The sequence below is a fragment of the Pseudophryne corroboree genome, chromosome 9 (genome assembly GCF_028390025.1).
Source record: "Pseudophryne corroboree isolate aPseCor3 chromosome 9, aPseCor3.hap2, whole genome shotgun sequence".
In the NCBI taxonomy this organism is placed as follows: Eukaryota; Metazoa; Chordata; class Amphibia; order Anura; family Myobatrachidae; genus Pseudophryne; species Pseudophryne corroboree.
The window spans coordinates 165,384,086-165,396,065 of record NC_086452.1 but is presented as its reverse complement, the minus strand read 5'-3'; the positions used below and the strand labels follow the sequence as shown (position 1 = coordinate 165,396,065).

The 11,980-nt window shown below is 44.7% G+C and overlaps 1 pseudogene; it reads right to left on the bottom strand.

Moving 5' to 3' along the window:
* Nucleotides 1-11,529: 11,529 nt before the first annotated feature.
* Nucleotides 11,530-11,648, bottom strand: LOC134962490 (5S ribosomal RNA; annotated as a pseudogene).
* Between the last annotated feature and the right edge of the window lie 332 nt (nt 11,649-11,980).

The following is an 11,980-nucleotide window of genomic DNA, read 5'->3' as shown; positions in this document are numbered from 1 at the left end:
GATGTCCTGACTGAGGTGAAACTCCGACACAACTTTTGGCAAAAAATCTGGATTGGTTCTCAGAACAATTTTATCTGGGAAAAAATTAAGATAAGGTTCTTCCGACCACAGAGCCTGTAATTCGCTAACTCTTCTGGCCGTTGTGATGGCTACCAGAAACACAACTTTCCAAGTTAAGAACTTCAGTGAAATATCCTGCAGAGGCTCAAACGGAGGCAGCATCAAAGAATTGAGAACTAAATTTAAGTCCCAAGGAGCAAGAGTTGGCCTAACTCGAGGTCTTATTCTTTTAATTGCCTGACAAAACTTCTTGACCAAGTCTTCCTCAGACAATCTCCGTTCCAACAGAATACTCAGAGCCGATATCTGAACCTTAATAGTGGACACTGCCAATCCTTTCTCAAAACCTTCAAACAGGAATTGCAAAACTTGAGAAGTTTCTGCTTTTAATGGATTAAATCTTGATCCAGACCAAGAGATGAATTTTTTCCAGACCCTATAGTAAACACTAGAGGATACTTTCTTCCTTGCCTGGATAAGCAAATCGAGGACTTGCCCGGACAAACCTCTATTTCTTAATAGCTGCCGCTCAATTTCCACGCCGTCAAATGAAGCCGTTGCAGATTCGGATGCAACAATGGCCCCTGGTGCAGCAACTCCTTCTTCAACGGCAACCTCAAAGGACCCTGCACTGCCATCCTGAGCACTGAAGGAAACCAACCCCTCTTCGGCAAGTAGGGAAGAATTATTATTACTTGTGCCTTGTCCTCCCAGATCTTCCTGAGAGTCCTTGGAATCATCGGAAACGGGGGAAACACATACGCCAGTCTGAACGTCCAAGGAAGAGAGAAAGCATCCACTCCCCCTGTTCCTGGGAGATGATATCGGGAGAAAAAGAGTGGTACTTTTGCATTGACGTGTGTGGCCATCAAATCTACCTGAGGCCTTCCGAACTGTTGTACGATCTGTTGAAAAACTACATCGTCCAGCTCCCACTCTCCTGGTAATACCTCCTGTCGACTGAGGAAGTCTGCCACCACATTGTTTACCCCTGGAACATGTAGAGCTACTAGAGTTTTGAGATGGTATTCCGCCCATTTCATTATCTTTGACACTTCCTCCATCAACACTGGACTCCTGGTGCCTCCTTGGCGATTGAGATACGCCACTACGGAAACGTTGTCTGAAAAAACCTTGAGATGCTTTCCTTGAAGTTGTTCTTGAAACTGCTGTATGGCATTCCACACTGCTCTCATCTCCCTGTGATTCGAAGACAAACGTGCTTCCTCTTCGCTCCATGTGCCCTGACAATTTCTGTGCAACAGATGAGCACCCTAACCTGTTGTACTCGCATCCGTTGTCAGAACCAGAGCATGATGGTCCGACAGAGACGTCCTTCTGCTGACCAGCCGTTCGTCCGTCCACCAGGTCAAAGATTCTTTCGCTTTCCGGCCTAGTTTTATACGGTAATTCAGAGAATATCCCCTCCGAATATAACTCAGGATGTCCAACTGAAGATCTCTCATCCTCCACCTCGCCCAAGGGACTACATCTATGGAGGACACCATCATCCCCAAGAGACGCATCCCCTGACGAATCGTCACACTGTTGCATCCCTTTATGAGGGTAGCCAGATCTTGAAGCTTTAGACACCTCTCCTCTGAAAGCCCTATCATATAATCGAGGGTATCTACCTGTACCCCCAGAAACTGTATTCTTTGCTTTGGCGTTAGTCTGCTTTTTTCCCAATTTATGAGCCAGCCATGTTCTTGTAGAATTTGTAGCACCACACTTAATGCTTTGTCCACTTTCTCTATCGACTCTCCACACACCAGCAAGTCGTCCAGGTATGACCATATTGCTACTTTTTGACCTTTGATCACAGCAATGAGCGACATCAGAACTTTGGTGAACACCCTTGGAGATGATTTTAGGCCGAAAGGAAGGCAAGTGAACTGAAAGTGTTTGCCGAGGACACAAAGCCTTAGATATTTCCTGTGCTGCCTGCAAATTGGAACGTGGAAGTAAGCGTCCTTTAGGTCTACCGAAGCCAAAAAGTCTCTCTCTCTCACCCCTAACAGGATAGACTTTAGGGTCTCCATACGGAACTTTATTGTTTCTATATACTCGTTGAGCTGTCTGAGATCTAAGATGGTTCTGAACTCGCCGGAAGGTTTTCTCACCAGAAACAGTCTCGAATAGAAACCTCTGTTTCTTTCCAAAAACGGAACAGTCTCTACAGCTTTTGCTTCGATCAGTTTCCTTAAACTGTCTTTCATAGCTTTTAACTCCAGATTTGTAGTTGGTGTCTCTGAAACTAGAAATTTGTCCAACACGGGAATTTTTGAGAATTCTATCCGGTATCCCTGGGATACGACATCTATTACCCACGTATCCTGAATAGACTCTATCCAACAGCCGGCAAACTCCTGAAGTCTGCCACCCACTGGAAAAGATACCGGAACCTTGTGACAGTCATGCTCTTCGACCACCTCTCCTGTAGGCCTGCCGAAAGGACTGCCTATTGTTACCTGAGGAGTATCTTCCTGAATAAAAATGACCTGGTCGATATCCTCTTGCCTCCTTAAACTGCTGTTTAGCGGACGGTATTGGAAATCTATTCCTCTTGTCCTGAGGAAGTTTTGCAGATTTTCCTCCTGACATTTTCTGTATTATGGCTTCTAATTTATTTCCAAACAACAAAGACCCTTCATATGGCAGGGACACCAACCTATTCTTGGAGTGCATATCTGCCGACCAAGAACGCAGCCACAAAGCTCTTCTTGCCATCACACCTGCTGCCATAGACTTTGCAGCAAAATCCAGAGCATCTAACGAGGCCTCACAGAGATACTCGATCCCTTTGAACATTACGGTCAGACTTCTTTGCAGATACTGCCTCGAAACACCTCCTTCTATATCAGTCGCCAATACTGACCCCCAGACTCTTAACGCTCTAGCAACAGATGCTACTGCCACACCGGATTTTAGTGAGATTGCTGAGGACATATGCAATTTCTTTAACGCACTCTCCATGCGTTTATCCATACCATCTTTTAAGACTGCGCCATCTTCTAACAAAATGGTGGTTTTTGATACCATCTCTGCGACTGCAGCATCAATTTTAGGGATTGCACACCAATTAGTAAACTGCTCATCTTCCACTGGGAACATACGATCAAGCCTTTTAGTATTACCCAGCTTTTTATCAATGCTTTTCCACTCCTTACTCACAACATCTTTTAATGCTTTATGGACTGGAAAGACCCTGTTCTTTTTGGTTTTATCACAGAACAGAATATCCTCATCATTACATTCCTCTTCAGGCATCTTATAATTCATAGTCTTAAAGATATCTTTCAGAAGACTATCCACCAGCTCCAAATTAAACTTTCTTTCCTCTTCCTGCTCGTCCACCGACTCAGCACTAGAAGCAGCCTGATAATCATCATAAGCAAAATCCTGAGAACCTGACTCATCCACTAAATCAATTCTATCCAGAGACCTAGCCCTCTTATTCCCTTGGAATTCCGAGAGCTGCTCTTTGGTAACAAAAGACTCCTTCATCCATCTCATTAAATCTCTTATTTGCTTGGACTGCACAGTCTCCTGAGATTCACTCTGTATACACTCCTCACAGAATTTAACATTTTCATCAGCTGAAAAGATTTTGTCACAAGATGCACACTGCATGTCCTTATGCCTTTTCTTACATAACCTCTTCTTAGGTGGAGACACACTAAAACAACAAAATAAAACACCTTACAACCTATCCTAAACTACCACATGGTAACAGAATAAACAATAAATAATAAAAAACAACCAGCCCTCTATGAGGACTTACCTCTTTAGGGCACTGACCGGCTTTTGGGGAGAAGGCTCTCTTTCCATTCTGCTGGTAAGCTTAGAAAACCAGCCCAGCAATTATAGGAGCTTCCTAACTCCTGTGTGCAGCGCCATTAATTCAAATTTCTATGCCTTATAAAAGGCTATGGCGTCCGTGCAGCCCGCCCCCCACAATCAGCTGGGACGGGTGCCAACAGCACTTCCGCCAGCCAGCCTTTACTGCATCCCCCCAGCACTTCCGCCCACCGCCGCACTTTCCCTTCAGTGCCAGGACCTTCCTGAGGAAGTCGCGTACATCCCCTTCAGCAGACGGACCTCCGGCAGGAAACTGCACAGATGCCCTTCAGAAGAGGTACTCCTCACTGAAAGGCCCCATACACACAGCAGAGCAGCGGCCATAGCAGCGGAAAACGGCAAGAGGGGGACCCACAGCAAAGAGCTGACAGGAGGACACCTTAAGCTGGACATATGGGGACTTACTTGACCGCCCCTAGCACACCTAGCCAAACACCCAGGGAGCCACCCTCTTCTAGCACGGCTACCAGGAGACGTATCAGCTAGGAACAACATGAGGTAAGCCCTGAAAAAATAAAAATTATTTAAATAGAAAAAATAATACAGGAACTCCTACTGCCAAGCTAGGAGACAGGAAAAAGACTAAGGAGGAAGGGGTGGAGTGCGATTATATACCCATAGTGGGTGGGCCCTAGTGGATTAGGAAAACTCCCTGTCTAAAGTTAGGAATAGGGATACAATCCCAGTAGTTATGGCTGCCATGAAGTAGCGTAGAAGAAATTAGGGTTATCTTCAATGCATTCCCTTAGCAGGTGCGGGAAGAACAAATATTGCACATAATGATCACCACTTTGGTCAATAGTATATTAGTCTCAACGGACCAGTGTGCAAATTGCAATTGTTTCCAGAGTGCCCGGACCAGCCGTTTATAAATAAACCACGCTCACCACTTTGTCTCAGTTCATGCGCTGGGTCCAGCTGAACGTGTGCTGTAATAAAGCGGCCAGGTGTGGCTAGGAGGCTCCGGACGTCTCTGTCCTCCAGGATGTAATTGCAGCTGCACTTCCCAGATGCCGCTGATGAATTTAATGCTGGCGTCCAGCGTGACAAAGTTTCTGTGCAGTATTGTATAAATTGTATATATATAAATTGTGTGTATATATGCACCTTTTTTTGATACATTTTAATACGGTGATTGCATGTGTACTATTCATTGTTTAATGGGATCGATCTATTAAAGAAAATATTGTGTGTACATGTGACCTCACTTTATTTGAAAGCCTGATAAGATTAAAATAGCGCAGTGTTTTACAATAGTTTTTTTTTATAATGCAATAAAGACAACAATCAAAAATGTTTAATTAGCACAACACATAAAAAACATTTCCATAGAATATACAAAGAATTGCACAGTAACATGTATAGCAGCAAAAAGAAACAAATTATGAGGAATTCAATTGGTCACAGTAAATTACCGTGGCTAATTGATCCCCAGAATTAATTCAATTGTCCACGATAGCCGGCATTATCAGGGATTTGGTTTCACCTGTCTGGAGGCAGGAGAAACAAAATCCACAATAAGTGCCATTTTTTTTCAGCCGGGATCACGAAAACCCATGGTTCTGGGAACTTATCCTGGATCTTCTGTTTTCTGCATGGGAATGGGTCAGTTTTCATGCAAATAAAAAATGGGACTCAATTGAATTGTCCGATAACACCATCGGGCAAAAAATTGTAGTTAAGTTGTGTTGTTGTTTTTTTGTGCAAAAACTTTTCGGGATCAGTTGAATTCCCTCCATAGATTGTAAAAATAAAAATAATTCTTTATCAATTTATTTGATGCAAATTCATCAATGAGTTTTGGTAAAGTCTATTTTTTTGTGCTATGTTGTTTTTAACAGACATCACCAAATCACTCTATACATATGACCTTAGCTTATAAAATGGCCTTAACAAGATCTAATTGCACAAAATATAATTTTAGTGATAATTATACAGTGGCAGATTTTACCTGGGGGCTGCAGGACTTAATTATATTCAGTAATGAAGCCTTTTATAGTGTTTAAAAGATAAAGTTAGGTCTCAGATGCTGACAGGTGGAAAATTAAATCTTTAACACTAGTAAAGAAAAACATTTTTATTTGAACACTAAACCACTATTATAAAAATAATGTATTTATAAAAGTACAGATGTAGCCACCTTTATCTTGACCGATTCTCCGCCTAGACGGACATTTAGTCACGCTAAGGCGATAGCTGAGTTTAATCACAGGCAGGCGCGTTGAGGCGGTTCTAGATACTCAGCATGCATTATACATCTCCACCACTGGGTGGCTAATGCTCCACTAATCCAGTACTTTCGATCGTACAGTATAGCGGCGGATTGATCTACAACTCTGGCAATTGGTCAGTGACGACTGTAATGTTAATACTGTAGGTGTAACGGGATGCGGTGGAAAAAGATGGTGACCTACTGTAGAGTACTGTATGTGTATGGAGAAGCAACTAATTGTGTAAAAGGAAGAATGTACAGTACAATGTATAAACACTGTGCTTTTAAAATACATGTACAGTACATGAGCGTCTGAGTTCCCTAAGGCATAATGGGAAAGGTGGGCTAGCGGGAGGCGGTGGAAAATACTGTACTGTGCTGTAGAAATGCGAGCGTCCGAGTCCCCTAAGGCATAAACTAACACCAATGGGGAGGGGGCCGGGCGCTGTTTGCTGTACTTTTACACATGAAATTGGGAATCTCTCATGAGGCATCGTGGGCTAGCGATGAAGGCTCCCACCTCCCACGCTGGGGGTCCAGGGTTCGAGACCTGATGTGCCTTCTTTTTTTTTTTATTGTAATAATATACTGTATTATTTTATTTTCATTGTAAGACAGTCAATGGAAAGGTGCACACAAGTTACATATAAATCAGAGTACATCTGCAGGAGCGATTCTTTACGCTAAATGCAACTACATAGCAGCAATGAGTAGAAATGAGTGTATTCTGATGCAACGAATTGAGCAAAACAGTACTGTAGATCTTCGGCGTTTGTGTATTGCACAGGACCTGAATTCCCTCCCTGTCTACTGCATGATCTGTGCAGGCTCCCAGGGGGGAAGGGCGATGGCGGTAGGGGGAGACGATGGAAAATACCGTGCCTTTGAAATGCAATTATATGAGCGTCCGAGTCCCCTACGGCATAAACCAACACCAATGGGAAGGAAGTGCCAACCTTTTTTTTTTTATGTGTTCCGTGACATTCACTTTAATATTTTTTTTTCTCTCTAATACATCCAATGGAAGGATGCACACAAGTTTCACATAAATCAGAGTAGATCTGTGGGAGCAATTCTTTACGCTAAATGCATCTACACAGCGGTAATGAGTAGAAATGAGTGTATTCTGAGTGAGCAAAACAGTACTGTAGATCTTCGGCGTTTGTGTATTGCACAGGACCTGAATTCCCTCCCTGTCCACTGCATGATCTGTGCAGGCTCCCAGGGTGGAAGGGCGATGGGCTAGCAGGAGGCGGTGGAAAATACAGTGCTTTACAAATGCGAGTGTCCGAGTCCCCTAAGGCATAAACCAACACCAATGGGGAGGGGGCCGGGCACTGTTTGCTGTACTTTTACACATGAAATTGGGAATCTCTCATGAGGCGTTGTTGGCTAGCGATGAAGGCTCCCACCTCCCACGCTGGGGGTCCAGGGTTCGAGACCTGATGTCTTCTTTTTTTTATTGTAATAATATACTGTATTATTTTATTTTCATTGTAAAACAGTCAATGGAAGGGTGCACACAAGTTTCACATAAATCAGAGTAGATCTGCAGGAGCAATTCTTTACGCAAAATGCAACTACACAGCGGCAATGAGTAGAAATGAGTGTATTTTGACGCAACGAATTGAGCAAAACAGTACTGTAGATCTTCAGCGTTTGTGTATTGCACAGGACCTGAATTCCCTCCCTGTCTACTGCATGATCTGTGCAGGCTCCCAGGGGGGAAGGGCGATGGTGGTAGGGGGAGATGATGGAAAATACTGTGCCTTTGAAATGCAATTATATGAGCGTCCGAGTCCCCTACTGTTATGATTCCAGCACTCTGGTCAGAGGAGATCTTAAGGCAAGGACCGGAGCACTGGAACGGAATGCTGGGGAAGGGAGCAGGACAGGAAAATAGCCCCTGGCACCCTAACTCTGTTGTCTCACCCGTGTTGTCAGAAATCCCCTGCGAGACTATGGTTTCTTGAGCCCTTGGCAGCCGCGTTTGAAGGGCGGATTATGTCTGCCCAACTTCGATGCCCCCCGGTCTTAATGAGAGACAAAGGGAAACCCGAGACAGGGTGATAACAAGAGGCCCTCTAACTTAACAACCAGGCCAGGGGCTAAGCAAACTCAAAACTATAATATGTGCGGAGAAACCGCCAGGGAAAAGGACAACCAAAATATCCACTTGTCCAATTTTCCTACCCGGCACCGCCGAGTACCAGAGAGGACTTGTGGAAGCGGAACCCTCCGCAAATGCTCCAAACACAAAATATAAAAGGTAAAGCGGCTGAGCCGCAACACACGGCAGAGCCGCAACTCACGAACACCACTGGATATAAAACGGTGATCAGTCAGGACTCCAGGGAACCAAACAACCTCTTGGGATGAGATGACAACTCCCGAATACCGGACTTCTGAGGACTGGAATGACCGGATACAGCAGGACTGGAAACAGACTCTCAGCAAACAAAGGCAGCATGCAAGAAGCTATTACCGGCGTCTGTGAGAAGCCCTGGGAGTGTATTTAACAAGGAGTCCTCCAATCAGCTGCTAAAGGCTGATTAGAATAAATGCCGTGCAGCAAGGCCAGAGAGCAGGTGAATATCTTAATTTCCTAAAGCCTAGCAACGGGGAACGCGGTCCGCCAGTGGCGTCCCCGTTGCTAGGGTCCATGCGGCTCAGCACGCCCGGCGTCTAGCATTGCTAGGGAGCCGGCGGCTGTACGTGCACGGCGCCTCTAGTTGCTAGGCGCCGGGCCGCGCAGACCATCAAGCGGACCCCGGCGCCTAACACCTACGGCATAAACCAACACCAATGGGAAGGAAGTGTCAACCTTTTTTTTTATGTGTTCCTGTGACATTCACTTTAATATTTTTTTTTCTCTCTAATACATCCAATGGAAGGATGCACACAAGTTTCACATAAATCAGAGTAGATCTGCCGGAGCGATTCTTTACGCTAAATGCATCTACACAGCGGTAATGAGTAGAAATGAGTGTATTCTGAGTGAGCAAAACAGTACTGTAGATCTTCGGCGTTTGTGTATTGCACAGGACCTGAATTCCCTCCCTGTCCACTGCATGATCTGTGCAGGCTCCCAGGGGGGAAGGGCGATGGGCTAGCAGGATGCGGTGGAAAATACCGTGCTTTACAAATGCGAGCGTCCGAGTCCCCTAAGGCATAAACCAACACCAATGGGGAGGGGGCCGGGCGCTGTTTGCTGTACTTTTACACATGAAATTGGGAATCTCTCATGAGGCGTCGTGGGCTAGCGATGAAGGCTCCCACCTCCCACGCTGGGGATCCAGGGTTCGAGACCTGATGTGCCTTCTTTTTTTTTATTGTAATAATATACTGTATTATTTTATTTTCATTGTAAGACAGTCAATGGAAGGGTGCACACAAGTTTCACATAAATCAGAGTAGATCTGCAGGAGCGATTCTTTACGCAAAATGCAACTACACAGCGGCAATGAGTAGAAATGAGTGTATTCTGACGCAACTAACTGAGCAAAACAGTACTTTAGATCTTCGGCGTTTGTGTATTGCACAGGACCTGAATTCCCTCCCTGTCTACTGCATGACCTGTGCAGGCTCCCAGGGGGGAAGGGCGATGGGGGTAGGGGGAGACGATGGAAAATACCATGCCTTTGAAATGCAATTACATGAGCGTCCGAGTCCCCTACGGCATAAACCAACACCAATGGGAAGGAAGTGTCAACCTTTTTTTTAATGTGTTCCCGTGACATTCACTTTAATATTCTTTTTTTTTCTCTCTAATACATCCAATGGAAGGATGCACACAGGTTTCACATAAATCAGAGTTGATCTGCAGGAGCGATTCTTTACGCTAAATGCAACTACACAGCGGCAATGAGTAGAAATGAGTGTATTCTGAGTGAGCAAAACAGTACTGTAGATCTTCGGCGTTTGTGTATTGCACAGGACCTGAATTCCCTCCCTGTCTACTGCATGACCTGTGCAGGTTCCCAGGGGGGAAGGGCGATGGGCTAGCTAGCGGGAGGCGGTGGAAAATACTGTACCATGCTGTAGAAATGCGAGCGTCCGAGTCCCCTAAGGCATAAACCAACACCAATGGGGAGGGGGCCAGGCGTTGTTTGCTGTACTTTTACACATGAAATTGGGAATCTCTCATGAGGCGTCGTGGGCTAGCGATGAAGGCTCCCATCTCACACGCTGGGGGTCCAGGGTTCGAGACCTGATGTGCCTTCTTTTTTTTTTTTATTGTAATAATATACTGTATTATTTTAATTTCATTGTAAGACAGTCAATGGAAGGGTGCACACAAGTTTCACATAAATCAGAGTAGATCTGCAGGAGCGATTCTTTACGCAAAATGCAACTACACAGTGGTAATGAGTTGAAATGAGTGTATTCTGATGCAACTAGCTGAGAAAAACAGTACTGTAGACCTTCGGTATTTGTGTATTGCATAGGACCTGTGCAGGCTCCCAGGAGGGAAGGGCGTAGGGCAAGACAGTGGAAAATACTGTGGTCAAAGAAAGGGCATATTCAAAACTAAGGGAAACTGTCACACAGTAACAACGTTGAATGCCTGTAACGCATGACGTCTGAGACGCACGACGTCTGAGACGCTCATTGCGCATAAGGACGGTGTCATGGCTGCTGTAAGGGACTGTCCTTATGCGCTCGGAGAGCTCCGTCTCCTCGTTCGCTGACGGGACAGAACTCTCGCCAGCAACGAGGAGAAGGTGAGGGCTTATAGGAGGGCCAGCAGGGAGATCCTCCGGACATACAACCGGAGGAGAACAGTGAGGTCACTGCAGAGGAGGTGGAGTGACCTCATCCGGAGGACTCCAAGGCATCTGCAGGCCATAAGGGATTGCGATAAAGGGTTGGGTTAAGGATGCCGCACAAGACTAAGTGAGATTGAATTGATATGTAGTTAGTATGTGTTTCCAAGAAAACCGACGAACCAGAAAAAACTTCCGGAATTGATCACCATCTACCATTGAACAAAAAAAGGGTTCTTTTTTAGGTAGAAAGAAAAAGGGTGATTGTCGATGGTGCTCCCATGGGTCTATTACATGGGTAATAAAGAGAGGAGAGAAAGGAAAAAAGTGACCCTTGTTGGGAGCACTCACTCTTGGAAACAACTGTGATAGAGATTATGTATAACGTATTAGATATTAAAACGTAACCTTTAATTCTTGATGAATAATATAAGAGTACACACAAAATATGTTTAAAAAATGATTAAATAATTTGAATCGTAAATTCGGGATTGTAACTGTGAACATATGGATGAAAAACCATGTATATAAGGCAGACGTGCGGCACAAATTGCGGCAGAACCAAGAAATTGCCCGCCAGTTGTTGATTTCTACAGTAGGTGCAGTAGCAAAGGTATTGCCATCAAGCAAAACCTACAACACCTGGTATTCCTTAGTGGTCAACCACCTAAGTACTGACCAGGCCCAACACCGTATTGCTTCCAAGATCGGACGAGATTGGGCATGTACGGTGTGGTATGGTAGTAGATTTAAAGTCGATGAGCAAAGACCTGTAATGGGTATGCAGTTATTGAATCCACCAAGGCCTGGTTGTTAAAATGGGCAGATAGTCTCTTAATAAAGAGACATATGTTTGACCATCATTGCACCAAAGTGTATTCCAAATGTATAGGTATACAGAGGTTTTAAATCATATGGTCAATCGGTTTTGCCAAATGGAGCCGCCTGTACGTTGCTTGTTTTTGTGCTATGCAACATTAATCCCAGAGGATTTTTCACATGTGGTAGGGCAATAGTGGACCCTTGTTATTCTGATGACATGCCAGCAAGATTAAAGATATCAAAACATAAATGTGTTTAC